This window comes from Excalfactoria chinensis, chromosome 1, assembly GCF_039878825.1.
Source record: "Excalfactoria chinensis isolate bCotChi1 chromosome 1, bCotChi1.hap2, whole genome shotgun sequence".
Classification (NCBI taxonomy): Eukaryota; Metazoa; Chordata; class Aves; order Galliformes; family Phasianidae; genus Excalfactoria; species Excalfactoria chinensis.
In genome coordinates this window covers 78,220,667-78,248,177 of record NC_092825.1, presented here as the reverse complement: position 1 = coordinate 78,248,177, position 27,511 = coordinate 78,220,667, and the positions used below count along the sequence as shown (strand labels likewise).

At 44.0% G+C, this 27,511-nt stretch overlaps 1 protein-coding gene across 1 annotated transcript in view; it reads left to right on the top strand.

The window, feature by feature from the left end:
• GAP43 (growth associated protein 43) overlaps nucleotides 1–27,511 on the top strand; it is a 59,116-nt gene that overhangs the window by 1,007 nt on the left and 30,598 nt on the right. The gene's annotated exons all lie outside the window — the stretch shown is intronic.

The following is a 27,511-nucleotide window of genomic DNA, read 5'->3' as shown; positions in this document are numbered from 1 at the left end:
CAAAAGCATTGGCCAGGAGTGGGGAGAGGCACCCTCTCTGCCGTACCCTTCATAGTACAACCAGTTAGACAACTGTGCACCAGCTGGTGAGGAGACAGAGGACCACGCCTCTGCCGGCTCCGAACTCGGGTGGGATGAGAGAGGCTCACGGTGTGAACCTGTTGGAAACCAGTGCATTCTCTTCACTGGTTCCACCTGGCTTTTCCTGTCAGGAAATCAGGGTTGATAAGGAAATTCGGGTAGCGGCTGGTTGTTAGAGATGAAATTTTCATATCTAAAATGATATTTTTGAATGAACAACAGCACCAACAAAGCTATATCATTTGTTCCCACCTTCCCCCTTCTTATTTTGTATGAAAACCCAAACCTGCGTCTTGTTGAAAGAGCCTATTTTCATGGAGCTGTTTGGACTTTCTTGGGAGTATCTTGGATTTATTCAGGTAAAACTTGGAAGCAAGAGCTGCCCCTAGATACCTTTATGAGGCATCTGGGGAGCTTCCCCTAATTACAGGTTCAGAGGTAGTGACAAAGAGCTTGGATCCTTGTTCTGAGAGCAGAGCTCAACTCAGCCCTGGGTGTGGAACCACAGTGGTTACTTTATATATGCATACATTGACATATCCCTTACAGTATAGCACTGCAGCGCTCTCGAGTCATAGCTTAGCACACTGATGCAAGAAGCTCCTATACTACAGAACAGTGCAGAGCTTAAAAAAAATAATAATGCAGGGAAAGGTGTATTTCTGAATGGATATACGTGTGTTATCAGAGGAAGGAGTGATTTTGTAGAATAATGGGGAGGGGCAGGCGAGCAGGGTAGAAAGGGATCCTGCGTCATCTTGTGTTTTTCCCCATGCAGGTTTCAAATGCTCTGCAATTAATGATACGTTTGCTAAAATCTGGAGGGAGGTGGCGATGGCTGGGGGGAGAGGGGAACACACTGCAGCCAGCCAGCAGAGCACGTTCAGCTGGCAGGTATGGGGTGAGAAGAGCAGAGGAGGAAAAGGCAGGCAGACAGAGAGGCAGAGTGCAGAGGTGCACAGCAAAATTTAAGATAAAGTAAGTAGGACCGGGGTCCTCTGGAGTCAGGAAAAAAAAAGCTGTTGGAGAATAATTTTGCCTAGACTTTCACAGGTTGAGTATTTGACACTCCTGATTCGAATTGCAGCATGCCTGTTCCTTACATCTATGTGCATCCACTCCTATCACTTTGTGTTCTAACATATTAAGAAATGCATGGCATGCAGGTATCTGGATCACACACGGTCCTCTCCCCCTGCTCTGTACATTAATCCACCGCATGGTACACACCCCTTTGCGCGTGCATGTGCAGCACACATCCGCGCTTTCTGATCGCTTGCAACCGTACTACACATATATGCACCAGCACACACGCTCTCGTATGCACATGCTTTCTCATCGTTATGCAGCCATATATCCTGAATGTGCCTGCCTGTGCATATTCCATGGATGCTTCTGGGCTTTGAGCCCAGCTCCTATCCCTATACCTGAATACACACTGAAATTGCCAAACTGGCAATATAGCAATGCGGTCAGCCACACTGGTGATACATCAGAGACATATTTAATTTGGAGAAGAAAAAGATCACAGTTTTCAGCTCGTGCTCTTCCTCCGTCCCCACCCAGATCTTTCACGGAAGGACAAAAAAGGAATGATTTGATCAGGACAGATCGGAGCTTCCATCCCAAAATAAGGACATCTCGCCTCATATTATTTTTGGGGGGAAGCCCCTGGTGTCCCGCCTTTCTGGCAGCAAAAGAGCAAGACGTTGAAATTACAGGCTTGTGTGTGGAAGGAATCTCTTCACATTTGCGTCTTGGTGCTCCTGAATGCGTCTGTTCTCCCGCCCGTCAAAGACAAATGCGTTCACACACTTGCAGTTTGCAGATGATTCTTTCTTGTGGGTGCAATGCCAGTGTGAGGAGTGAGGTATCTGACTGCACGCCCATGGGGGATGTAGGTAGCTCAGTGCTGTCATTTCTGCCCACAGTCAATTGCACCTCTGAATCCGCACCCGCAAAATACTTGGCTAAAAAGAGGCATAACGTAAGGGTTGTGTCAGGCAGTTTCTGAAAAATTGAATGTAACCTTTCCTTCTGGCAAGAGATGCGGTCAGTAATTTGCAGGGCTGGGTAGTGAGATAGGTGTCTAGAAATGCGAGTGTTGTATGCACCGCATACTGGAACAGATGGGCGTGATGGGGGTATGTGCTCAGTATTGGATTGCATGAGTGATTAAACAATAACCCGCAAGCAGGTTTCCCACTTGTGGGTGAGATGAGTCTCATTCATCACCAGCCATATCCGACGGCTTCCCTCCCTCTCCGTCCTCCGCTCTGCGCCCAGTGCTGGCGAGCCGTGGCTGCAAAGGTTTAAACCTGCCACACCCATTGAATCAAAGGAGGGAGGGGGAGAGGCAGTCTGCATTTCTTTCCCCTTCCACACGAGCAGCATGAATAAACAGGGTTGTATCTCTGAAGAAGCCGCTTAATGCAATCGGAGAAAGCATTAGGGAGTGTTTTAGCAATTAGAGCCAGCCGGCGAGGTGTCTTATCATTCCAGGAACTGCAGAGGTGTGTGCGGGAAGAAGGAAATGGAGAAAGAGAGAGAGAGGAAGATGCACAAGGAGTTAAGGGCGTGTGGCCTCAGGATATTAAAATGTCTCAGGTCTCATTTAGAATAACTTGATTATGTCACACGATGCGGATGCTTCTGAATTTTCATGCCTTTAAACACCGAGATGGAGGGAGGAAGAGGAAGGGACGGGAAAAGGAAAGAAAAGGGGCCATCCACACCCCTCCTCTCTCCGCTCACCAGCATGGTGTAAATCACCTCCAGCCATTGACTTCAGGGCAGGGGTGTCTGCACCCTGGGAGAGTCAAGCTGCTGCCCCACCTTTCTATGAGGCTCAGAGCCGTTTCTGTGCTGCTTCCAGTAAACAATTGCTGCCTGGAAGTTTAATTACTTCAGGTCCTTACTATTTCTTTCCCTGGGACAATACCACTGGGATTTCTCCTGAGAAGTGTGTCTCCAGAGAAACACCCTTCCCATCACCCCGTCCTCCTCCGCTGCCATTGCTGACAATTAGAGACATTGATTTCTCCTCGATCACGTAACGTAGAAGTTCTTAATGGTACAGACAAGCCCCTTCCTCAGCAAATAATTGCATGCAGAGTTGCCAGGGAGAGAAGGACAGCCATAACGCTTAATAGGAGGGATGCCAGTCTGTTGATTGAGATTGCTTTTTGCTACTTGCTCCTGAGTTGTAATCTCCAGCTTCGTGCAACCAGGCAGCACCGCTGGTACCTACAGGCTGCGACCTGGCACACTTTAGTCTTCTCCAACGTAAGGCTCAGTCTGACAGGGAGCTGTTGTATGGCTCTCGCTGACATGAAGATGAAAGTGCACAGAGATTCCTCCTGAAGTCTGCTCTCATTTCAGGCCAGCTGTCATGGACTCTGTGATCTAGGAGCTGCCCTACAGAGGCATTGCATTTCTCACTCCCCATTTCCCAGAGACACCAATGGAGGGAGAATGCCCCACTGTGACATCTGCCATACTGCAAAGCATTCTTGTGCTACTGGGAAGGTGAACTTGGTCCTTTGCCCACAGCAGAATAAAAATGGGCTGATAGACTTGCATGATGTAAATCAGGGATGTGTATACCTGCTTGGATTCACTGTCCTCACACCTAGGAACATGGGCAACCTGTTGGCTTCATGTGCAGATAATATGAGGCATATGTGGGATCGGCCTGGTCTGTACAAAGCAAGTACATACATGCTGAGGTGTTACCAGCAGGCATAACCCAACGACTACCTTGGCTTTTGGGTGAGGTAGTATGAAGCAAAAGCTTGCTTTTACACCAAGTGTGTATAAGCTGAGTTCTCTCATACTCCCAGAGGTGCATTAGTGCTGGTGGTACATTACTGACTGCCATTTGCTCAGTTCATGTGTTGCTGGCCCTTGTATCTTTTCCTTTGTATAACTCCCCTCTTGTCCCTTGCTGTTCCATTGTCTCAGGCTTCCTCCCTACACAGGGAGGACTTTATCTGGATCTGAGATCGAATGAAAGCTCTGATGACAGGCCCAAGCTAGAGCCACCTGAGGATGGGAAACCATTTGATGGCAGCCCTCTGTGCTGATGCCCTTTGGAAGTCACTGTGCATTTCATTTCCCATTTGCCTTCAGGCTGGCAAGTCTCAGGGAGGTATTAGGCAGCAGTCCACATCTGGTTGCATCTGAGTTATGAAGAACCAATTTCCAACGTGTAATGCAACAACCACAGCCCATTAGCTCCATCCAGGGTAATACTGGGCTGGTGAGAGGAGGTTGGCCATTGGGTGCTGAGTGAAAGATGAATAGGCCTGGCTAGTGGAAATACCAGAATAGCAGGGCAGGTATCCTGGAAGCAGGTACTGAAGTCCAAAGTCAGAGTCTAAAGTCCATTCACAGACATTTCATCTCTATTTCCAAGATCCTCCTGAGCATGCTGGGAGGCAACATGTAACCTCAGAGTTCTGATGGCCTCATGTGGAGAAGGTGTTTATATATCCTTAGGGCTCTCTCTATCACCTGCTGAGTGTGTGTGTAAAACTCCATGGCTTTTCATGGTCGCAAGCACCGCAGGCCAGTATTTAGTATATGGGAATGTGTTTGGGGAGAGCTGATTTCTGTTCCTAACAGTACTATTAACCTGTTTTCTGACTTGATGGAGGCATAGTTTTTCTGGCTATCATGGCTTTCTCTGCAAGATGCTGCTTTAAAATGCAATCTAAATAATTAGTGTGTAGGAGAAAAAAAAAAGGATTCAGATGCCTTCAGGTGAAAAGTGATTTAAACAGGTAAAGCATTGCTGTATCTATCCTCAGCCCATGCTGGGATGTTTATTAGCCACTTGTGTTCCTCTAACACAAAGCACTGAATTTCTCCCCAGACTCATTTTTAACCATGATGAACCAGAGTCCGAGAGTAGGGCTACAACTTAACCTTCCCCCTACCTTTCACCAGTATGCTACTCTCCTACCATCACAATGCACCAGCCTGTACAGCATATGGAATGTATGTGGGGTGGAAATACTGATACAAATATTGATTTGTTTTCCATTCTAAAAAAGGAATTTGTGCTTTTGGAGTCCCGTCGATCCTGCTGAGTCCTCCTGTTATTTGTTTTGTCTCTTCTGTTCTTCTCCTTGCCTCCTTCCTGCTCCCTTGACCATGCAGACCTCCTGCTGCTGCTTCTCTCCTCCAGCTGGGTACCTACCCAGTCTGTGCTTAGTCTGTGCTTCTCGGGGGCTCTTGCTGGCAGCAGCATCCTCTACTGCCATCAGGGGCCTTTTCACCCTCCTGGCTCTAGTATGAGCAAGGAAACTGCTAAGAGAAAATACAAGGATTCTTCTTTTGTGTTTCCAATTGGCATTTGTAGCATCCCCATGTCCTCTCCACCTGGGTAGGTGCTGCAGCTGAAGAAGATGAATGCTTATAGGCAGAGACAGCAGAGAGGTTCATTCTCACCTATTTCATTGTTTTCAGCATAGGTGAAAAACTGCCCAAACCCAGCAAGCAGCTGGGGAGGAGTATGGCTGCCACAGGAGCAGTGCATACAGTACAAGCTAGTATGACAGTTCCTGCTTTCCTGATGGTTCATGCTTCCACTGGGCCTGTCCCTCAGCTTCTAAATGACACTCCTAGGTGTCAAGGTGTGTTCTAGATGTCTTGTTAGTCAAGAGGGTGTCCAGAGATTGCCTTCCTCCCATCAGGGCTGATTGGCTTTGATTCCTCGAAAAAGAAGCCAGGATGTACTTATCTTCTTTCAAATTATAACCAAGAAATGTCAGTCTCATTCATTACTCATCTTACTTCTGAAGTTTCTTGAATTAATTCCAGCTATAATCATGGTATATATTTATAGAAAACCGGGACATCTCATAATATTTAAACGTTTTCTATGTAGGAGACATGTATCTCTGAAGGCTGGTGTAATCGGGTTATCTAGATTTATCCGTGATAGAGGCTGCTGCCCCTAGAAGGGGAGAAATGAACAAAAACAACGGCAGCAATCTAAGGAAAGAAATTATTTTACTAAATACGAGACACAATATGATACAATATAACTACAACTACTATATCAAACAAGGCAGAGAAAAAGAAAGAGAGAAAAAGAGTCCCGGAGAACCGGGGGCCTACTGCAATCTCTAGGCGACAGGCTGGAACGTTGCTGATAGAGCGAGACGGCAGGGATGGAGCGCTCCAAAGCGAAAGACAGGGCGAAAAGAGGAACGTTCCAGCCTGGGAGCGAGATTATATGTGTGTCCTCCTCCTCTGGTGATTCATCTCTGGCCGCGTTGTCCCCTGGGATATGTAGTTTCCTCCAAGGGCTGAGTACTCGGGATGCTGCCATTCCACAGATCTGGAGCATGAACCTTCCACACTTCCGCATACCCTCTGTTACACTTCCACATACCCTCTATTACACTTCCACATACCCTCTGTTACACTTCCACATACCCTCTGTTACACTTCCACATACCCTCTGTTACACTTCCACATACCCTCTGTTACACTTCCACATACCCTCTGTTACACTTCCACATACCCTCTGTTACACTTCCACATACCCTCTGTTACACTTTCTTATACCACCAAAACAGTTCATACCGCACATGATGTCATGATGTAGAATATTGACAGCACAAAACCATGACATTCCACCCCTTATTCTACATTATTACATCATGGTTACACAGATACATGGAATTACTGACTGCACTCCCCCAGCATCAATTTGCCCTGTGGTACACACTGAACATCCCCATCCTTCTGCATCACCCACCAGGTGCACCCAGGTCCCTGGGCAAAAACAGTTCCACGGACAGGTTTGCCATTTCCAGAGGCTGGAAGGACCCAAACAGCTTTTCCCAACATGCTCTTCACATGCACAACAGGGACTTTATCTCCTTCTATGGTGTGTAGGGGACTAGATCGGCTAGGACCATCGCGATTGACAGATCCTCTAGTATTGACCAACCAAGTGGCTTCTGCCAGGTGCTTCTCCCAGTGCTTAAATGTTCCACCACCCATTGCTTTCAACATCGTTTTTAATAACCCATTATATCGTTCAATTTTACCAGAGGCTGGTGCATGGTAGGGAATATGATAAATCCATTCAATGCCGTGCTCTTTAGCCCAAGTATTTATAAGTGAATTTTTGAAATGTGTCCCATTATCAGATTCAATTCTTTCTGGGGTGCCATGCCGCCACAGGACTTGTTTCTCAAGACCCAATATGGTGTTTCGAGCGGTGGCATGGGGTACTGGATATGTTTCAAGCCACCCAGTGGTTGCCTCTACCATGGTAAGCACATAGCATTTACCACTGCGAGATCGTGGCAAGGTGATATAATCAACCTGCCACGCCTCCCCATATTTATACTTCTGCCATCGCCCTTCCTCCCAGAGAGGTTTCATCCTCTTGGCTTGTTTAATTATAGCACACGTTTCACAATCATGAATAATTTGCGCAATAGTGTCCATAGTTAAGTCCACCCCTCGGTCTCTGGCCCACTTATATGTTGCGTCTCTTCCTTGATGGCCCGAGGTCTCATGGGCCCATCGAGCTAGAAATAGTTCGCCCTTATTCTGCCAGTCCAAGTCAATTTGAGCCACCTCAATTCTGGCTGCTTGATCTACTTGGTGGTTATTTTGTTGTTCCTCTGTTGCTCGACTCTTGGGCACGTGGGCATCTACATGACGCACCTTTAGGGCCATATTCTTTGTTCGGGCAGCGATGTCCTTCCATAGTTCAGCGGCCCAAACAGGTTTACCCTTCCGCTGCCAGTTGTTTTGTTCCCATTGCTGCAGCCATCCCCATAAGGCATTGGCCACCATCCATGAGTCAGTATAGAGGTAAAGCACTGGCCATCTCTCCCGCTCAGCAATGTCTAGGGCCAGCTGGACAGCCTTTACCTCTGCGAATTGGCTCGATTCTCCTCTTCCTTCTGTGGCCTCTGCAACTTGTCGTGTAGGGCTCCACACAGCAGCCTTCCATCTGCGATGTTTCCCAACAAGGCGGCACGATCCATCAGTGAACAGGGCAAAATTCTTTTCGTTTTCCGGAAGTTCATTGTATGGTGGGGCCTCTTTGGCGCGTGACACCTCTTCTGCTGGTGATGTTCCAAACCTTTTACCTTCAGGCCAGTCCATGATTACCTCTAAAATTCCTGGACGATTGAGGTTCCCCATTCTTGCTCGATGTGTAATCAAGGTAATCCACTTGCTCCAGGTGACATCGGTAGCATGATGGGTGGAAGGAACCTCCCCTTTGAACATCCAGTTCAGCACTGGCAGTCGAGGTGCCAGGAGGAGTTGTGTTTCAGTTCCAACTACTTCGGAAGCAGCCCGAACCCCCTCATATGCGGCTAAGATCTCCTTCTCAGTTGGAGTGTAGCACTCTTCAGACCCCTTATACGCTCGACTCCAAAATCCCAGGGGTCGGCCTCGGGTCTCTCCTGAGGCTCTTTGCCACAAACTCCAAGTGGGACCTTTCTCTCCAGCAGCAGTGTAGAGGATGTTCTTTACATCCTGTCCCGTCCGTACTGGCCCCAAAGCCACGGCACGGGCTATCTCTTGTTTTATCTGCTCAAAAGCCTGCTGTTGTTCAGGGCCCCATGTGAAATTGTTCTTTTTCCGCGTTACGTGATAAAGGGGGCTTACAATGAGGCTGTAGTTTGGAACGTGCATCCTCCAAAAGCCCACCACACCCAGGAAAGACTGTGTCTCTTTCTTGTTAGTTGGTGGAGACATGGCAGTGATTTTGTCGATCACATCTGCTGGGATGTGACGACGTCCATCCTGCCACTTGATACCTAGGAACTGAATTTCCTGGGCAGGCCCTTTTACTTTGCTTCGCTTAATAGCAAAGCCGGCTTGTAGAAGAATGTGAATTATTTGCTTTCCTTTTGTAAAAACTTCCTCTGCTGTATTGCCCCACACAATAATGTCATCAATGTACTGCAGGTGTTCGGGAGCACCACCTTGTTCCAGCACAGTTTGGACCAGTCCATGGCAAATGGTTGGACTGTGTTTCCACCCCTGGGGCAAACGGTTCCAGGTATACTGAATACCCCTCCAGGTGAAGGCAAACTGTGGCCTACATTCTGCAGCCAAAGGAATGGAGAAGAAGGCATTAGCAATGTCAATGGTGGCATACCATTTGGCTGCTTTTGACTCCAGCTCGTATTGGAGTTCCAACATGTCTGGCACAGCAGCACTCAGTGGAGGTGTTACCTCATTCAGGCCACGGTAGTCTACAGTTAGCCTCCATTCTCCACTGGCTTTACGCACTGGCCATATGGGGCTGTTAAAAGGGGAATGAGTTCTACTGATCACTCCCTGATTCTCCAGCTGACGAATCAAATCATGAATGGGGAGCAAGGAATCCCTGTTAGTGCGGTACTGCCGTCTATGTACTGTCTTTATAGCAATTGGTACTTGCTGTTCTTTCACTCGTAGCAGCCCCACAACAGACGGGTCCTCTGACAGGCCAGGCAAAACAGACAGCTGCTTAATATTGTCTGTATCTACAGCAGCTATTCCAAAGGCCCATCGATAGCCCTTAGGATCCTTGAAATGCCCCCTTTTGAGGTAATCAATACCCAGTATACATGGAGCCCCTGGACCAGTCACAATAGGATGTTTCTGCCAGTCTTTACCAGTGAGACTTATTTCGGCCTCTAACACAGTCAACTCTTGAGAGCCCCCAGTCACTCCAGAAATATGGATTGGTTCTGTCCCTTCATGACTGGAGGGCATTAGAGTGCACTGTGCGCCAGTATCCACCAGTGCCTTATATTCCTGTGGTTCCGATGTGTCAGGCCATCGAATCCACACAGTCCAATAAATTCTGTTATCCCTGTCCCTCCCCTGACTGAGGGTAGGGCCCCTCTATTGGTTACCTGTGATAACCGGAGCAGCTCTACTGGTGGTTGGTCTATTCTGTAGTTCTCTCACCCGTGCTCGCAGTACAGAAGTAGGCTGGTTATGCCACTTCCTCATGTCCTCTCCACAGTCACGTAGGTAGCGCCACATGGAAACACGCGGTGCGATTATACTGTTATTCCTTGCTCGAGCTGGGAAGCGTGTGCGTCTAATTGCTGAGACTTCTGATCTTACAGGTGAGGAGTAGTGTTCATCACCTTTAATTAGTTTGATCAGTTCCTTTAGTAGACTTCCTTGATCGTTCTGATCTTCATTGGACACTGCTGATACCTGTATGGGTTTGTCACGATTGGTCAATGGAAATAGTTTCTCGTGCATCTCATCCAGCCGGTCTTTTACTTGTGAGATGGCAGAAATAGTGGCAGTGTACAGTGGGGAGAACTGATGTTCGAAGTATTGAAGTGTCCTAATCAGTTCACTAACTTCGGGCCTTCTGTTGTGGTCCACATATTCTTTACACGTTGTTGCCAGTGATGACGCGTATTTCTCTGGTGCTGTACTTGTAAGTTTCTGCCATATGTCAGGATCGGTCTTCACGTTCTCAGGATCACGTTCGTTTAAATTCGCAGGGTTGTACAACAGTTCCACCATGGCCATTTCCCTCAGGTACTGGATACCACTTTGGATTGTATCCCATTTAATAACGTTAAGCTTCAAAGCTGCCTTGTAGGGGTGCCTTACTTTCACAGCTGCTAAGAGTCGCTCCCAGAGGGTGGCATCTTCATCTGAACATCTGCTAATCTCTCTGTCGATAGCTGTGTCTCCGGAAATGTTTCCTAGCTGGCGTGCCTCATTACCATCTAGTGACAGGCTGTGGGCCCCGTTGTCCCAGCAGCGAAGCAACCAGGCAAGGATACCTTCGTTTTGACGCCGTATGAACTCCTTTCTTGAGCCTTGGATCTCAGTCAGCTTTAGAGGTCGACGATAAACAATTTCCTCCTCATCAGCCTCTTCTTCACGCCTCTTAGTCTTTCTTTTTGCCTTTCTCGGTGCCGATCCAGACGAGGTACCTTCTTCTGCTTCCTCTTCTTCTGCTCCTCCTTCTCTTCGTTCTAGACGCGTGGACACCCGTCTCCATTTCTTGCCTTCCACAGGGGCAACTGATATTGCTACTGATGCCTCCCGTGACTGATTAGAGTCGACCTGGATATTATCTTTGTTGGTCTGAATCTCAGATCGGAAACTCTCTCTCTCCAGAATAGTATTATACAGAGCACGGTATGCGTAAGCCAAACCCCAAATAATGTTTACCTCCTTAGATTTCTGACCCAAGTACTCACTTAATTTCTCAGGGTCCCTCAGGTGTTCAATAGTGAAATCCCACGACACTGCGGGTCCCCACGCTTCTAAGATCTTTCCTAAACCTTTCCATATTCCCTGCCAGTCAGCATTCTCTGGTTTTGGAGGAGACTTCTGCATAGAACGAATGTATAGGAATACATATACATTCACTGATATTGATAACATGAACATGAGTATGAGACCAAGAATTAATATTACCTCGGCTGTTGAAAAGCGTACGACAATCTGAGAGTACAGCCTGTACACTGGATTGAACATCGTGGTGTCTGTTAAATTAGCTATTCCATCTGGAATGTATGTGCCGACAATTAAATTATACCACACTGCATATAAGTACCAGGCAGGTGTCTCCATCACGGTTCTTATTAGGTTATATAGATACAGAATTCCGCAAAAAGAAAGCACGTATGGACAATATGTTGAGAGGATCATGATTGCTTTCAATCCCCTAAACAGAGCGACTGGAATGAAGAGTGGGTTCATAGCTGATAGTAGCTAGCAGGCCCTGTGAAAGTCAGAGCTAACTAGCTGTGCTCTGAGAGAGCAAGAAATCTCTTTGTTTTCTTTACAAAAGCAAGATAGTAATGCTCAGAGTGAGCAGCTAGCTCAGACTGTTGACAGTTCGTCTGGAATTTCAAGGTCACGCTCTCAGTGAGCAGCTATGAAAAAATAACACTCCTGTAACAAAGCTTTTAGAGAGCAAAAAGAGAGTTGTTCTGGAAGCTAAAAAAGCAGCAGATCTAATCGAATCAGATTGCCCGCATTCTCCACCAAGATAATGTAATCGGGTTATCTAGATTTATCCGTGATAGAGGCTGCTGCCCCTAGAAGGGGAGAAATGAACAAAAACAACGGCAGCAATCTAAGGAAAGAAATTATTTTACTAAATACGAGACACAATATGATACAATATAACTACAACTACTATATCAAACAAGGCAGAGAAAAAGAAAGAGAGAAAAAGAGTCCCGGAGAACCGGGGGCCTACTGCAATCTCTAGGCGACAGGCTGGAACGTTGCTGATAGAGCGAGACGGCAGGGATGGAGCGCTCCAAAGCGAAAGACAGGGCGAAAAGAGGAACGTTCCAGCCTGGGAGCGAGATTATATGTGTGTCCTCCTCCTCTGGTGATTCATCTCTGGCCGCGTTGTCCCCTGGGATATGTAGTTTCCTCCAAGGGCTGAGTACTCGGGATGCTGCCATTCCACAGATCTGGAGCATGAACCTTCCACACTTCCGCATACCCTCTGTTACACTTCCACATACCCTCTATTACACTTCCACATACCCTCTGTTACACTTCCACATACCCTCTGTTACACTTCCACATACCCTCTGTTACACTTCCACATACCCTCTGTTACACTTCCACATACCCTCTGTTACACTTCCACATACCCTCTGTTACACTTCCACATACCCTCTGTTACACTTTCTTATACCACCAAAACAGTTCATACCGCACATGATGTCATGATGTAGAATATTGACAGCACAAAACCATGACAGCTGGTAATTAGTAAAGCTAATAGATTCTGAAGGAATCTTACTCATTTGGTTTGAATTCCCCTAAAATTTAAGCAGTGGGAGGAGTGTGTTTGGATCTGGACCCAACTCCAAAGCTAGTTTTATTCCTCTTATCTCATGATTTCCTAGGAGTGAAACTGTAGTCCCAGGTACTCCAGAAACATCTTTTGGGATAGTTTCTGATAATTGATGATGTTTAGAATGATTTAGTTTCAATTACTTTTATAATTAAGACCTGTCAATTGGCATCCAGTTCATCACAATATCAAATAGAGTCTAATCTATTTATTTTATCAGTAGTATCCAATGACCTTATAAATGTGCAGTGTTAAGTACTCAAGGGTGAGGATATTGGGGCAGTATGGTACCATGCTTTTCTCTTTTGTTAACCCACGGTTTTAGGAATAAGTTATTCAGTGGTGGACTTAACAAGTATTTAATTTAAATTATCTGTGTTTTGAAAGGTAGAACTAAGGAAACAAGTGTGGCTTGTCAATTTGCTGAAGTAAAACTTGCAGGCATTTAGTTTCATATTAAAACGGGGTCCACTGCTCCAGATGCCTGGAGAGCATCACCTGCTCCACTTGAGCAGGGCTGTACTAGAACTGAGGAAATGGAACAAAAGAGAACTGATGTAAGGGAGCTTTAACAAGCTGGCCCAAAGGTTTGTGCTCAGCGGGGACATTTCTGCAGACTAGAGGGCTACACTGAAGTTGCATTTTATGTTCCTAAGAACCAGAAACATCTTAGTGTTACGATTTCCTTCTTAACTTGTTTCATTGTAGTAGTCAGATTGGCAGCTTGCAAAGGGCTGGACAGCACAGGCTGAGTCAGAACCTGTCAGATGGAGACTCTGCCTGATCAAGGATGAAGTACAGTATTTTTAACCCTTCCTGCTCTTTGCATTTCCAGTGGAAGACCCAGGGGAAGCCCTATGAAGAGTTTTGAGGACAGACATCCACAACAGCAAATTGGCATCTAATGTTGGCAGGACCTTTAAAAATGCAGTAACAAGCATGACAAGGATGCAACCAATCCCACCTGAAGCTCAGGATCTGCTAAAGGGCCTTCCCTATGTTTCTAAAGCCCTGTCAGAAATACAGGCTAGAAGAGATTCCATCTGGAGGGAAGGAAGAATGGAGTAAGGAAGAAAGATGCCCCCTCAAAGTAACAGAATTGAAGCTAACCAAAACTCCCATGAAGTAAATAGAATTCAGTTCACTTGCAGAGCATAGTTAGAAAAGTTGATGTGAATCAGTATCCTCTTATAGGGTAAAACTAGACATGCAGCAAAAAGAACCTTCCATGATGATGCCAGTGTATATGGCTCTGGAAGATAAAAAAAATGACAAATTAGTAAAAAATGAACCCAAAGGGCTCATAGGATTAGCAAATCTTCCTCTAAAGTTCATTTATTTCTGTTGTATGATCTTTGTCCAAAAGAGTCCAAAATGTATCATTGCTTTGGCAGGGGAGTTGAACTCGATGATCTCTGGAGATCCCTTCCAACCCCCGTGATTCTGTGATTTACCATTTTTCCAAAGTCAGAAATCAGTGGTTTATGCTGTTCTAAGTACAACTACCTTCTTAGAGGTGTCTATCTGACATTGTAGAACTTTAGATCTTCCTTTCTTTCCAACTGTGGAGGTAACTGAAGTCCTAAGGTAATTATACATATGCCTGTAGATCTCCCTAAACATTGAAAGATTTCTTACTGGAATCCCTAAATAATCTTAGTTTTTATAAATATTAATCAGCTCAATACCTACTTAATAGCTAAGCTACCTTGGGATCAACAAACCAAGTATTCTTCCAGTTGCTTTCCCTGCACAGCCACAATGGGTAAGTTTGCCAGGTCAAGCCTTCACAGAGTGCATCCAGGAGGAAGAGAATGTACTACCTTAATGTAATCCAGCAACACCTTGGTTAAAGTGTTCACCCAGAAATGTGATGAATATACCATTACTCCCAGAGTAGCTCTGAAAACCCATCTCCAAGGAGAATGTGCTATTAGACTATGCGTTATGCGGGGACCCATTTATCCCAGTGTTTTTTGGATGCAATGATTATTTGTTGCATGGAAGAATCAGTATTGTTTGGGCCAGAGGAAAGAAGTGTAAGAATGTCATCATAACTCTCTACCTTGGTGTTTATGATAATCATGAAGGGGTGGAAAGAGCTTCAGTTAAAACTTTACATTGTGTTTGTCCAAGTATTTAATGCTTGTTTTGCATGTCTTTAGTAGCATGGTCAACTGCTAGTAGATGGCTAAAATGGCGTGCAGCCAAAGGAAGAAGGTCAAGATGTAGGAAAGGGTAAGAACAAATCAGAATATACTGATATAATATGGTTGATTCTGACCATCCTGAACTGTTTATGAAGCTGGTGGAAGCAATCTGTGAAGGACTGAGTGCTTTGAAAACTCATGAGGGCTGGGTGAAGTGTCTGAAAGCTGTAAAAGAACAAGAAGGAGATAAGAAATTACAGACTACTCAGTCTAACTTCATTCCTGGAAAAAAATTGTGGAAATAATCAAATAAAGAAGGTGATTAGGAACCAGCACAGATCTGTCAAGAATAGATCATGTCAAACTAATTTAGCTTTCTTCTATAACAAGCCTTGTGGATACAGAGGAAGTAGTTGTCATGTCTTGTCATTTTTAAGGATTTTGATATTATCTCACAAGCTTTTATCATAAGTGAAGCAAAGGAGTATGGTCCAAAGGAAAACATTACAACAGAGATGCATAAGTGATGTAGATAATCCTACTCAGGGAATAACTATTGCTGATTTCCTGTCGAAATAGAAGACTGTATTGGAACAGGTTGCCACAGCTTGAGCTGTGGTCTGTTAGTGCTTAATGTTTTCATTAAGTACATTGTACTTTATATTTTAATTTCAACCTGTATGAGTGACTAAAAGAAGTTTTTGTTTTTAAAATACAGATAGTGTGAACCTGGTATATGTTGGTGAAATTTACTGGAATTCAAGGCAATCTTGACAAACCAAGGACCTGGCTTGGGAAGCATAAGAATGAATCCAAGGTGCTCTGCATGAGCAGGATTAAAAAGTTGCACCCAGCTATCCATGGGGGCCAACACAACAACCAGCTATCCTTCAGGAAGGGAGACAGCATCTCTAGATGATCACAAGTTCATCTTACCAGGTTGTGCAAATAGGAGTAGAGGCTGTCAGATGCATCTAATATGCCAACAGCTCTGATCAGGACATGTAAGACTCAGATGAAATGCCATTCTTCACTACTCTCTAAGAAAGTCTGGTCCAGTGAGAGGGTGCAAACTGGGACAGTGAGAATTGATGGAAGTCAAGGGAAATGTAATCTATGAGAAAAGATTGAAATAATTAGTTTGTTTTTAACTTAAAAGGAGTGAGACGGAGAGGACTTCTGATAAAGATCTTCAGATGCCTAGGAAACAAGTGAGATAAAATGAGAATAATCTCTTCTTCGCATCCAGAGTGGATAAAACAGGGAATAGAGGTCTTTAATGGGCTATGAGAGTGATTCAGACTGGGTTTTAGGAAGAGTTTTCTCACCAATATGATACTGTGCAGTGGGATAAATTGTCTGAGAAAGCTATGGCAGCTCCCGTCACTGTAGGGCTCTTGAGGTACAGTTGAACCATGAGATGGACTAAATGGTCTCAATTGGTCTCCCAGGAGGATTTTCTATGATTAGTATCAAATATTCACTGAAGCAAGAAATGGGCCAAATCTGCCCCTTTGCAGAAGAGTGCTCAGCCAGTGGACTGTAAAGCTAGATTAACTTCTCTGCTGTCTCTGGACTCAAGCTAATTTAATTCTTCCATGAAAAATAATAATAATAATATATATATATATATATATATATATATTAAACAGGAAAAGCTAGAAGTACCTTTCTATAAACAGTCTTCTATAGTAGGAAGAGTAAGACTTGAGATCCTTTGAGGTAGAGAACTGGGGGATATCTCCCATAATTTAGGTAGTGTAATTTGAGCACTGAGATAACTACATAAAAGCCTATAAATTGCATGCTGTCAGAGAGGACTATAGTTATGTCCCTTTTTGAGCAGAGATTCAGGAATTGGAGTCCAAAACAGATGATGCTTCACTGATAACTAGAGAGAGATGCCTAAATCCAGACAGTTCAAATGTCACTCTGTCTTCTGCTTTTAGCATGAGCATGTAGAAGACATTCATTTGGTGTATTGTGATAATGAGGTGTCTAGTTCTGCACATATTTTCTGGTGGACTTAAAGCTATGATTTCTGCAAGTCATCTCATCTGCTTCCTAGGCTGAACTCCAACATCTGTCTTCTGAACTTGGTCATCTGCTGCAACTCCACACTGATATTTCCTTTTCATCAGCCTCAGGAGAGGATTAGTAGGGATTTATCAGCTAGTGACTTCTTCTACCTGTCTGACATGAATTACTCAAAGCATTTATATGGCAGCCACTCAGGAATCCCCATCTGGAGTGCTGCACCCTTACTAGCACTCACCTTTTGTGCTTAGTCCCCTTTGCTCCCATTATGAAGTGTCCCAGCAGTTTTTGGGAGTACTAAATAAAACGTACTGAGACATGGTATTAAAGGGATTTCACTTTACTTGGATATATTCTTCTATGGCAGAAGAAATACTACTGCATGAGACTATAGAATAAATAAAGCGGACCTGCTGTATCTTCTAGTATCATGTGCTGAGACCATACAACCCTCAGCAAGATATCCTTTTCTTAGGTTCTTCCAAAACCGTTATAGTTTCAAATGATGGATTTTCCTATTTCCTTTCTTTATCATTTGCATTTTTAAAAGAGGAAATTAAAACAATTCTTAAAGCAAATGTTGAGTTTTCAAAGCCAGACACTTTGTATGTAAATAATTAAAGAGCTGTCATTCCTTCCTTCTCTAATTTGCCCTCTCTCATATACAGGCATAATGGTTTGGTCCTTAATTACATGGTCAAATAGTGTGTTGAATTTTTTTGGTTTTGCTTTCTTAATTTTTTTTAATAGGATCCTAGTCTCATTGAATGCACAAAATGAGATATACTTAGGGGCTGAATGAGTTTTGCTATGAACAAAGGTGTTTTCTGCGCTCTCCTCTTTCATTTATTGCCAGTGGTGAAGGTTGTGTATTGAATTGGGCAGAGGGCTGTTTGAAAGCAGAAGAATGGTCTCATGTTATGGCAATTGAATACTGCTCCCGAATCTTTCCTGCCTCCTGCCACAGGTTTCTGTGTCATACTGAAAATGCCTGTAAATGAGATTTCCAGGGGTGGCCGCTAATTGGTGTGTGCTCATTTCTGGTTTCTTCATCTGTGTCACCTGGGCTTTGAGTGGCAGAAGTGCAGAGCTGGTATTGTGTGGAGTCCTGCTCCCAGTGTGCACAAAGAGCTGGGGAAATGCTAATCCGAGGTGTCTCAAATTAGGGATCCAAAAATCAGTGGATGCTGCGGACTTTTTCACCTTACCCTCTTTGTGTCTGATTTCGGTGTCTGTAAAGTAGAGATAACAGCCCCACCCACCTCCCTGATGAGAACATCAGTTAAGGCTCATGGAGCACTGAGATACTGTGGCAAAACAGTACCCTAGAAAAGGCTGTGAGGTAATTAGTAATTCTGTATTCAGTTCTGGCTTTGAACGATGTGTGGCAAATAAGGCACTTTGCCATGCCTGGAATTAGGATAAAGGGAAATACTGAATAGCTACCCACTCAGTGAGCTTTGCCTATCCTTTCTAGTAGCTGGGGGTGGGAAGGACTTGCAGAAAAAAAAATAAATGACATGATAAAAATGATCACAGGGCATACGCAAAAGGAAGTAAAAGCCAAGTTTCAGAGTAAGTCTCCATTTTACATTTTCTCCATTGGCTTTTACCATGTGCCCATAGAGATGATTGTAGGACAGGATTTTTATGTAATACATGAGTCACACTACTTTGTACTTGTGCCTATGAACAAGGAGTTGTAAAATTATTGGACAAAAATGGGCCAAATATCTTGTCATTGAAATTAGTACTATTGTTTTCTGTGGTATCATCCTAGATTTCTAAGAGGTCGAGCCTGGACCACCTTGTTATTATTCCCTTTGTGAGTGAGAAAACTGAGGCACAGAAGAAAGTGGAATCATCAGCTGAAGTCATTCTGCCTGTTTTCTCCTCTGTATACCATCAATAGCATTTAAACTAGTATTTACATTCCTTCCATGAACTTAATGGGAAACGTACTTTCCTTCTCCTCTTCCCTTCCCTTGCACCTGGAAGATGTGGCTTGAGTAATGTCAATCATTTGTTTGCTTTGTTTGCTGGTCGTTTTATGTGTGTGCCTGTGGGAATGGGGCATGCATCTGTCTGTAGGACTCTGGGAGGATGTCCCAAGGAAGAGCTAGGTTTGACAAGTGAGAAAGCATCTCACTAGGTCTATGGCATTGCATGTCCTATGTCCTAGCCTTGATGCTGCTCTCATGAAGTTTAGATCCTTGTTCTACCAGGGCACAAAGCAACCTAACATGCTCAGGGAACAGTTTTGTCTTAACAGAGGCTGAAATGGAAATAGAGAAATCCCAACACAGAAATTCAAGTCTTTGAACAAAAGCAATTCTCCTGCACTCCGTGCATGGAAGAAAACTTGTGCCTCTGTTTGTTCTCTTGAGACGTGTCAGCATGGCATGACACTGTAAACTTGACAGATCTAACTACTAGTTATGTAGCCTGTGGTTTATGAGGGCACCCTGTCTCCTGTTTTGAGTACCTTCTGGCGAGATTGCCCATCATGGCATCTTAAGAGAATGTTCCTCTAATTAGTCCTCTGAATGTCAGGATTTTTGCAGACTCGTTGGCCAAGGCTGAGTGATCTAGAGAGACACTTCATGGATGTGGCTATAAGAGAAGGTTTTGATGTGAAATCTGGAGGCAGAATCTCTCTCCTCGGCCAGTTTGGAGTGGAAGTGGAGAGGCTGTCAGTGTAGAGAAGAAAAAGGCCTTGCTGCAAAGTGAATATGGAAAAAACTAGATGCGTGCTTGCCAGAGGTAATGAAAAGGCAGGTCTTGTGTTAGCACTTATGAGGCAGTGGGCATTTTGTAGTCCTCACTTCTCTCAGATCAGATGGGATTTCATCCTGGAGCAACCCCGGCTCCTTTTTTGGTCACCAAAGCATATCCACTGCCACAGCACAGAAATGCTCTACAACTGAATGGGCCTTCCCACACTAAGGTTAGCCTTCCTATCTTGCCAAGTACTGTAATTGGTCCCACTGGCAGGTCTGGCTTTTTCTCTTTTTCTTTTGTGGTTCTGACCTGGTCCTGCAGAAGGGAAAACATGTTTCTCATTGCTCTGCCTCCTCATATCCAGCCCCATCCAACTCCACCTTTCACATACGATTCATTGCTTCTCAGCTTCACACAGCATGGTAGCATCAATGCTGATATCTTCAACCTGTAATATTTCAACTTCTCTCTTGGGTACTTGCCTCTAAGCTTTTCCTGCTGTCAGGTGCAGCAAACAACAGAGTATGCTGAGTACCTCTTTGGAGTACAGAGCGACTCTGCTGTTTGGGAATCTATTTGTGAGAACTCTGAGCAGTGCAAAAATGCCCAGAGAAATGAATCACAATTGGAGATGGGCACCGTTTCCAAAAAACACAATTTTCAAGTGCTATGGTGTGAACAGGAGGTCAGTTTGCTGCCAGTGGCAGTGAAATAACACTCAGTTATACAGAGCAGAGGAAAATGCTGAGCAGGATTTCTGCCATACCATTGTTCCGCTTTTATCAGCATCCCGTGCTCTTGCCCTGCAGCACCTTTGCTGTTCCAGTTCTGATACTGCAGGATAGCCACTGAGTAGCTGGAAAGTAGGCAAAGATGTAACCGATCCTTTGAACAAAGTAATTCTCTGTTCAGAAGCTTTTTGTACATATTAAATGATGAAATCTTCAGGGAGCTTTTCCCTGATGCAGTAATTGTGCATTCATTAAGTTGTCAGATAAGACTTACTTTCCATTATTATTATTATTTTTATTTTATTTTATTTTTTGCTTAGAAAAATGTTTTGTTTTCCACTGATAATTCTGCCTTCCCTAATTCAATGATGTCCAACCTGTGGCTTCTAAAGCCACAGACAGATACTGAGGAATTGATGTGTGACTCCTACAGTGGAGATAAGTCAGATTACTGACAGCACACTTTGCCAGTGTTAGGGCTACTTTTCAATAGGCATTCCTATATAGGAGGATTCTTGTAGAATCACAGAATGGCCTGGGCTGAAAAGAACCACAATGGTCATCTAGTTTCAACCCCCCTTCTATGTGCAGGTTTGCCAGCCACCAGACCAGGCTGCCCAGAGCCACATCCAGCCTGGCCTTGAATGCCTTCAGAGATGGGGCATCTGCAACCTCCTTGGGCAACCTGTTCCAGTGTGACACCACCCTTTCAGTGAAAAACTTCCTCCTAAGCTACTTGTTGAAAATCCCTCACCCCATTCATGGTACCTGCTATGGTTTTAGCACCTCTTGAACATAGAATAATTGAATAACAGAATTATACAACAGCTTGAGTTGGAAGTGACATAGAAGATCATTGAGCTCCAACCCCCTTACTGTGGGCAGGGCTGCAACCCACAAGCTCAGGCTGCCCATGGCCCCATCCAACCTGTCCTTGAGTACCTTCAGGGATGGGGCACCCACAACTCTTACAGGTGACTTTTTCCAGAGGCCTACCACCCACTGGGTAAAGAATTTCTTCCAATATCTAATCTGAATCTCTCTTCTTTTAGTTTAAAGCCATTCACCCTTGTCCTATTACTATCAGGTCATGTAGAAAGTTGTTCTCGCTCTTATAAGCTTGCCTCAAGTACTGAAGGGCTGCAATAGGTTTCACTAGTGCCTTCTCTTCTCTGAACTGATTGAGTCTAGAACCTTTGAAAACGTCAGCAGGTGTTTTTGTAAACCAGGAGGTTTGAACTTCCATGATGCAGTACACTTCATTCTAGAAGCTGAAATGAGGGTAGAAATGGAATTGTCCTGCATTATTAGGAGTGGAAATATATTTAGATTTTAGATCAGCGTGAGCTAGTGTACATATGGAAAAGACCACAGAGAAACTGTATAAAAAGACAGTTAGTAAGGCAGCTAAGTTAAGTATTCAAAAGTTAGCCAGTACTTGAAGTGCAGTTGACTGTGCAAACTCAGTATGGCCTCCTCTTGTGTATGTATTTTAATGCACATCTAATAGCAGTAGTACATCTTATTTCTCTATCCAGGGATTCCTGCCACATTCAGGTCACAGAATGGGCAGCACTCACCTAATGAGCAGTTATTCAATATTTTGTTCACTCGTAGTAAGTCAGTGTGTGACCCCACAGCTGTATTCAATAAATTCTCTTCAGATTCTGCTCTGGAATCAGAAATACTAATTTTCTCTTGGACTGCCTTGTGATTCTGAGAACTTCCCTGACATTACTTAGTTAATCTTTGCGACACTTATGTGGCATAACTGAATATTTTATTCTGTTTTTGCAGATGGACAACTGAGGCACAAAGAGAGAGTTTGGTCAACAGGATTCCCTAATTTCAGGTGCCAGTTCTGAGAAAAGATGTGACTTTTACTACTGGCTTTTATTTACTGTTGCACATATCTGAAAACATTCCCCTTTGATCTCAGCTGCAGCTCTGAGTGCTCAGCACTGCTCTGAATCAGACTCAAAGCATCTAAAGCCAGCTAATCAAAGGTGAAGGACATGCAAGTAGGAGTTGCCCTGTGAAAATCCTCAGCCAGGCCAACTGATGGCTTCTGCAAAGGTAGAGCAGTCCTGTAGGAGTTTGTCTGCTGTCCTAATCTATTCTTCTTTAGCAAGCCTGTGCCTCCTGCATTTTCACTTTCTACCTTCTGACTGCAAAAAACGGGACCAAGATTTTACTGTAATCCCTTTATACCCCTGAGTTTCCTGAGCTTCAAATATCCAGAATTCCCTCGCAAGCATTAAGTCTTCTTTAAGCTCCTTTGTTTTACTTTGCAGTCTTTCAGCAGATATTTACTGTGCTACTTTCCAACAGTAGCAAGGTGGTATTGGGTAATTTACAGAACTGTCCTGACAAATTAGATTTATATAGGCAGGAGCCTAGGAGGTTTTTCAGATAGCCTTGGGGCTTAATTCTCACTGGTTTTAGCAGGATTAAGGCAAAGAGGCATTTGTGAAAAGCCCATCACTGGTTCCTTAAGACCTGACCCTTTAATTCTTCACTGAGTCAAGTTTATACTGACCCACTAGATCTAGAGCATATAAATGCACAATAAATGTCAGCAATTTATTAATGTCTGTAAAGTGCAATCTGGAAAATGAGCATCTTGATGAGGAGAGAGGTGGATGCTTTGTATTTTCTTGAGGCTTTGAAGTAAAAGTGTCTGCAACCAAAGCAAGAAACAGGTGGAAACTGTTGTCCTTGGCGTTACGCTGAAATAAAAATGTTACATATCTGAAAGCCCCAATAGGTTCTTCACATCTACACTGAATGCTGTTAAGTATTACTAGTGATCAGTCAGATACTGAAACCCTGAGTTAGAGACTAGTTTGGAAGAGTACAGAAAGCATTCATGCCTTTGGAACTCATTGTTTCTTGAAGGGCTCAAAGAACCCTTGTGGAATTTAATCTGTTTGGAAATATTTTGTGTCTGTGCTTCATTTCTGGTTTTATTTCATCAGGATTTAGTGAATAGGTTATGCAAACTGACTTCAGACAGTAGGTTGCTCCCATATCATCAACGTACTCCTCTATTTGTATATATGTATGTGTTTGTGACACTCAGTTTGTGATACTCCTATGATAGTTTTCTCTTTCTGACTGAAAAGGAGGAAAATAAAAGGTTCAAATGAACAAAAACCAAACAGCAACCCACAAATAACAACAACAAAAAAAAAGCAGATTCCAAGGCTAATATATCAGACAGTGATCATTCACTGTAATGGAATATGTGGGATTTGTGACTATTTTCATGGCTAAGCCAACAGTTCATCTGTAAAGTGGAAAATAATTGCTTATGTAACCTCCACTTAACATAGACCATAATTGTTGCATACCGTAATCTTTGCTTCATTTGAGCAGACCTACAATTTACCTAACTCCAGTTGCATGTCTTGTGAAGGACTGTATGTTGTTACTGTTGATGAATCAACAAACTGGACTGGCAAGAACCAGCTGTGTCCTGTGATTTCCCAGAGGAGCAGAAATTAGGTCTTTCTTCAAAAAGAAAAAGTGGCTCTGTATTTTAGTTGGAAATCAAGCTGGTCCCTACAGTATCTCAATTGTCTTTTCTCCTTAAACCAGTGTGCTGCCTGTGCACTTTCTTGTATTCAGCACACTCCCATTGTCTTGACTTCTGTTGCTTGCTTCTTTGCTTCTTTTCCCAGCACCACAAGGGAGATATATCCCAAGGATGTAGAAATAATAACCATCGTCATCGTCATAAATCCTCCTGCATTTGGCTCTTCTCACAGCAGGCACCTCTCCCTTCATCGGGAGCTCACTGTTAGTACAATAGGAGCCCGGATGAAAACTCTGAGAACCTCTGAAACGTGGCTGGCTTCCTTCCACTCCGTCTTATTTGCCCTAGCCAGCTTCAGCTATCCAACCTCTTGACATCCTCAGAAAACTCCTAAATGTGCTGAATGGCATTTGGGAGAGGCTGACAGGAAACAGAGCAGTCAGACTTAGGACTGCGTTGAACAGTCTGCATGGATTGCTGTCTATCTATAGGATACTCAGCCCTTCCTAAGTTCCCCTAAATTCTTTATTTTTTTTCCTGTTTTTTTTTTTTTTTTTTTTTTTTTTTTTTTTTTTTTTTTTTTTTTTTTTCTTTCCTGAAGTGCTGAGCTATTTTCATCCCCATCTATGTTAGTGGCTGCAGCTTTTCTTACTGCCTTTGGGAGTCTGATCCACACACTGATGTATTTTTAGCTACTTCGCTAATTATTATTTTCGTGAGCGTAGTGTTTCATTATTCATTAAAGCTGGGGTGATGTTTCAGTCATTTCTCAGCAGAACTAGTGTGAATTCAGTAAGTAAGTAAAGTAGGATCTCTGAGTCAGGGTTAAGACTGTTAGGAAGAATGGTCTGGTAAGAAAGAGTGGTATGAGAGGTGAGAGCTATTGATTTACAAAGGAATGTTAGTAAGAAAGGAGAAACAAGCTATTCTCAATGTGAACAAGAAGCAAGGGGCTGACTGAAACTTTGGGAAGGAACTCTTTACCAAGGGGAAAAAAAGCTGTCAGAGAAACCCAGAAAATCATCTTTTGGAAAGTGAATGAATACTGGTAAGAAGTGCTGCTCTTACAGAGCTGCTTAAATATGAACAAAATCGGTCCTGCTGCAGTGCACAGGGAGGGCTGAGAGGACCCTGGAGAGCATTTAGCTGGTCTTCAAGGCTTTCTAACAATTTGTTCTTCATTCTGTGACAAAGCTGGGCACTCTGTATGTGCTGGCTCTTCCTGGAAGATTGAATATAGCGCACTTTCCTGATGTTAGACAGTCTGCGCGTGCATGCCAGTGCTTTCAGTCTGTCTTTGCACTGACCCACGAGAGAAGAAACCTCACAGGTTCTGCTGATGATGAAGACTCACTTCTTGTATCACATCCATAGCAGAACACAAAGAAGTAGAAGGAGCTTTAGGCACTCTGCCTGTCCAGCCATTACCTTACTCTTTCCAAGGACCTTCTTGTCCCTTAGCGGTCTGCCAGGCAGGCTGTCGAGTAAAACCCTGTACAGGGAGGGCTCCAGGGGTGTTTGGATGACAGTATGCCTGTGCATTGGGCTGCATCACTAGATACAGAGTGACTGCACACCTGGAGAAAACACATTGCAACGCACACTTGTGTTGAGACTACTGCCATGCTTCCTGAGTGAAGAATGGGGGGAAAAAAAGCAAACAGAAGACTTTAGGACCAAAATATTTAAAGCCATTTGAAGCCCTCATATAAAATCTACTCAACGATGGTCCAGAAGAGCAAGACAGAAGAGCTCATCTACAGAAGGAAGCTTAGGGGAAGCTCTGAGAGACTTTTTACATGTGTCTGTGGCATACCCTTATGATCCAAACACTTTTTTCCGGCTTTTTTCCCAGCATCTATTCAACATGTTCCTTTTGGCTGAAGGTCTTTACAGCATTAACTCAACAGTGTCCACAAAGAGCCTATCTCAGCATGCACTGCAGGCTTGCCCCCCCCCCCCCCTCCTCCTTTTTCAATAGAGTTGTGTACAGTAGAGGAGCAAAGTAGGAAACAAAATGGCTTGAAGCCACATGTGCATTTCCCGTAGCTCAGTGCCAGTCTCTAGAATAAGTGATTAAGCCCTGAGGCTGCTCAGTGTCATGTTTTCTGCCTCTGGCCCCAAAGGAAAGTTCCCATCAAAGCCCTCTCTGTGCTCTGGTGACAACCCTGCCTGAAGGACAGGAGAGGGGTAAGGACAGCATTAAGCCGTGGGCACTCTGCCACCAGGAGTGACAACTGCAATCACGGGTTTGATTCTTCAGATTTATGCACCCTACAAAGCATTAAAGTAACACAAATGGTGCATGGTCTCAGTCAGTCTAGCCCAAGTACTCAAGTGAAAGCTGTGTCATACAGGTCCCCTCTGGAGGCCTTTTCAGGTTCTGACAGACTCTCATCCCTCCTTTCAGGATGTTCTTATCCTACGCTGACAGAAGGGAATAGATAAGAGCAAAGCTTAAATATTGCACAATGCTACGACACCATGCATTTGAGACTCTCACAGCACTACAAACGCTAACTCAATTAGGATCAGAGTCCTTTTGGAACACAGCAGTGTCATCTTTCCCAAGCAGTTTGGAGTAACAGACCACAAAGGTCTTGTAAATATTATCTCAGAAGAAAATTACATTGAAGGCAATGGAATTACAACCCACTTTAGCCACCCAACATTGCATTTGGCTTTGAAATTACAGTAAGATCTCAGTGCAACTGTTAATGAGCTGTATAAACTTTGGTCTGGGAGGAACAGAGAGACAAGGTCCAGGTCTTCTCACTTTTCTGTGTCATCAATATCTAAGAGCTTCTAGTGGGCCCAAGGACCCATTCTCCTCTATGATATTTCAAGAGTAAGTTTTATTCTTTCCATCTTCACTTCAACTAAGATGAGGGTAAATAGGAAGGAGATACGAATCTCCCTCCTTTCTCTATTTGTAATTTAAACACATGAAAGAAATGAAAAGGAAAAAAAAGTAGGCCAAGAATAATTTCACAGGTTTCCTTTAAGGTCTCTGGTATCCAAGACATGCTGCTGGTTGAAAAAATGCAGATCCACAAGAGGTTGCCATGTCTTATCTGTTACTTGTAGTGAGTCCACGTGCATACTGTAGCAAGAGCTCTATTTGCTGCCTCTCAGAAAGTCTGTGGAGCAACCGTGAGCACGAGTGGTACCACTGAAGTAAAGGAGGGTGGAGAGAAAGGCCAGGGCAAGCCAGAAACAACCAACAAAAAAAGCATCTGTATGGATGAAGGAAATCCTAAATGACCATGAAGAGCTACAACACAAATCAATAAATGGAGGTGTCATGAAAATCAGAGCCAGCACTCAACACTGCTATCCAGCTACAATGCTGACTGTGTTCTTACTGGAGCTAGGGCTGGTGTTATCAGGGTCAGGGAACGCTGTAGAGCAG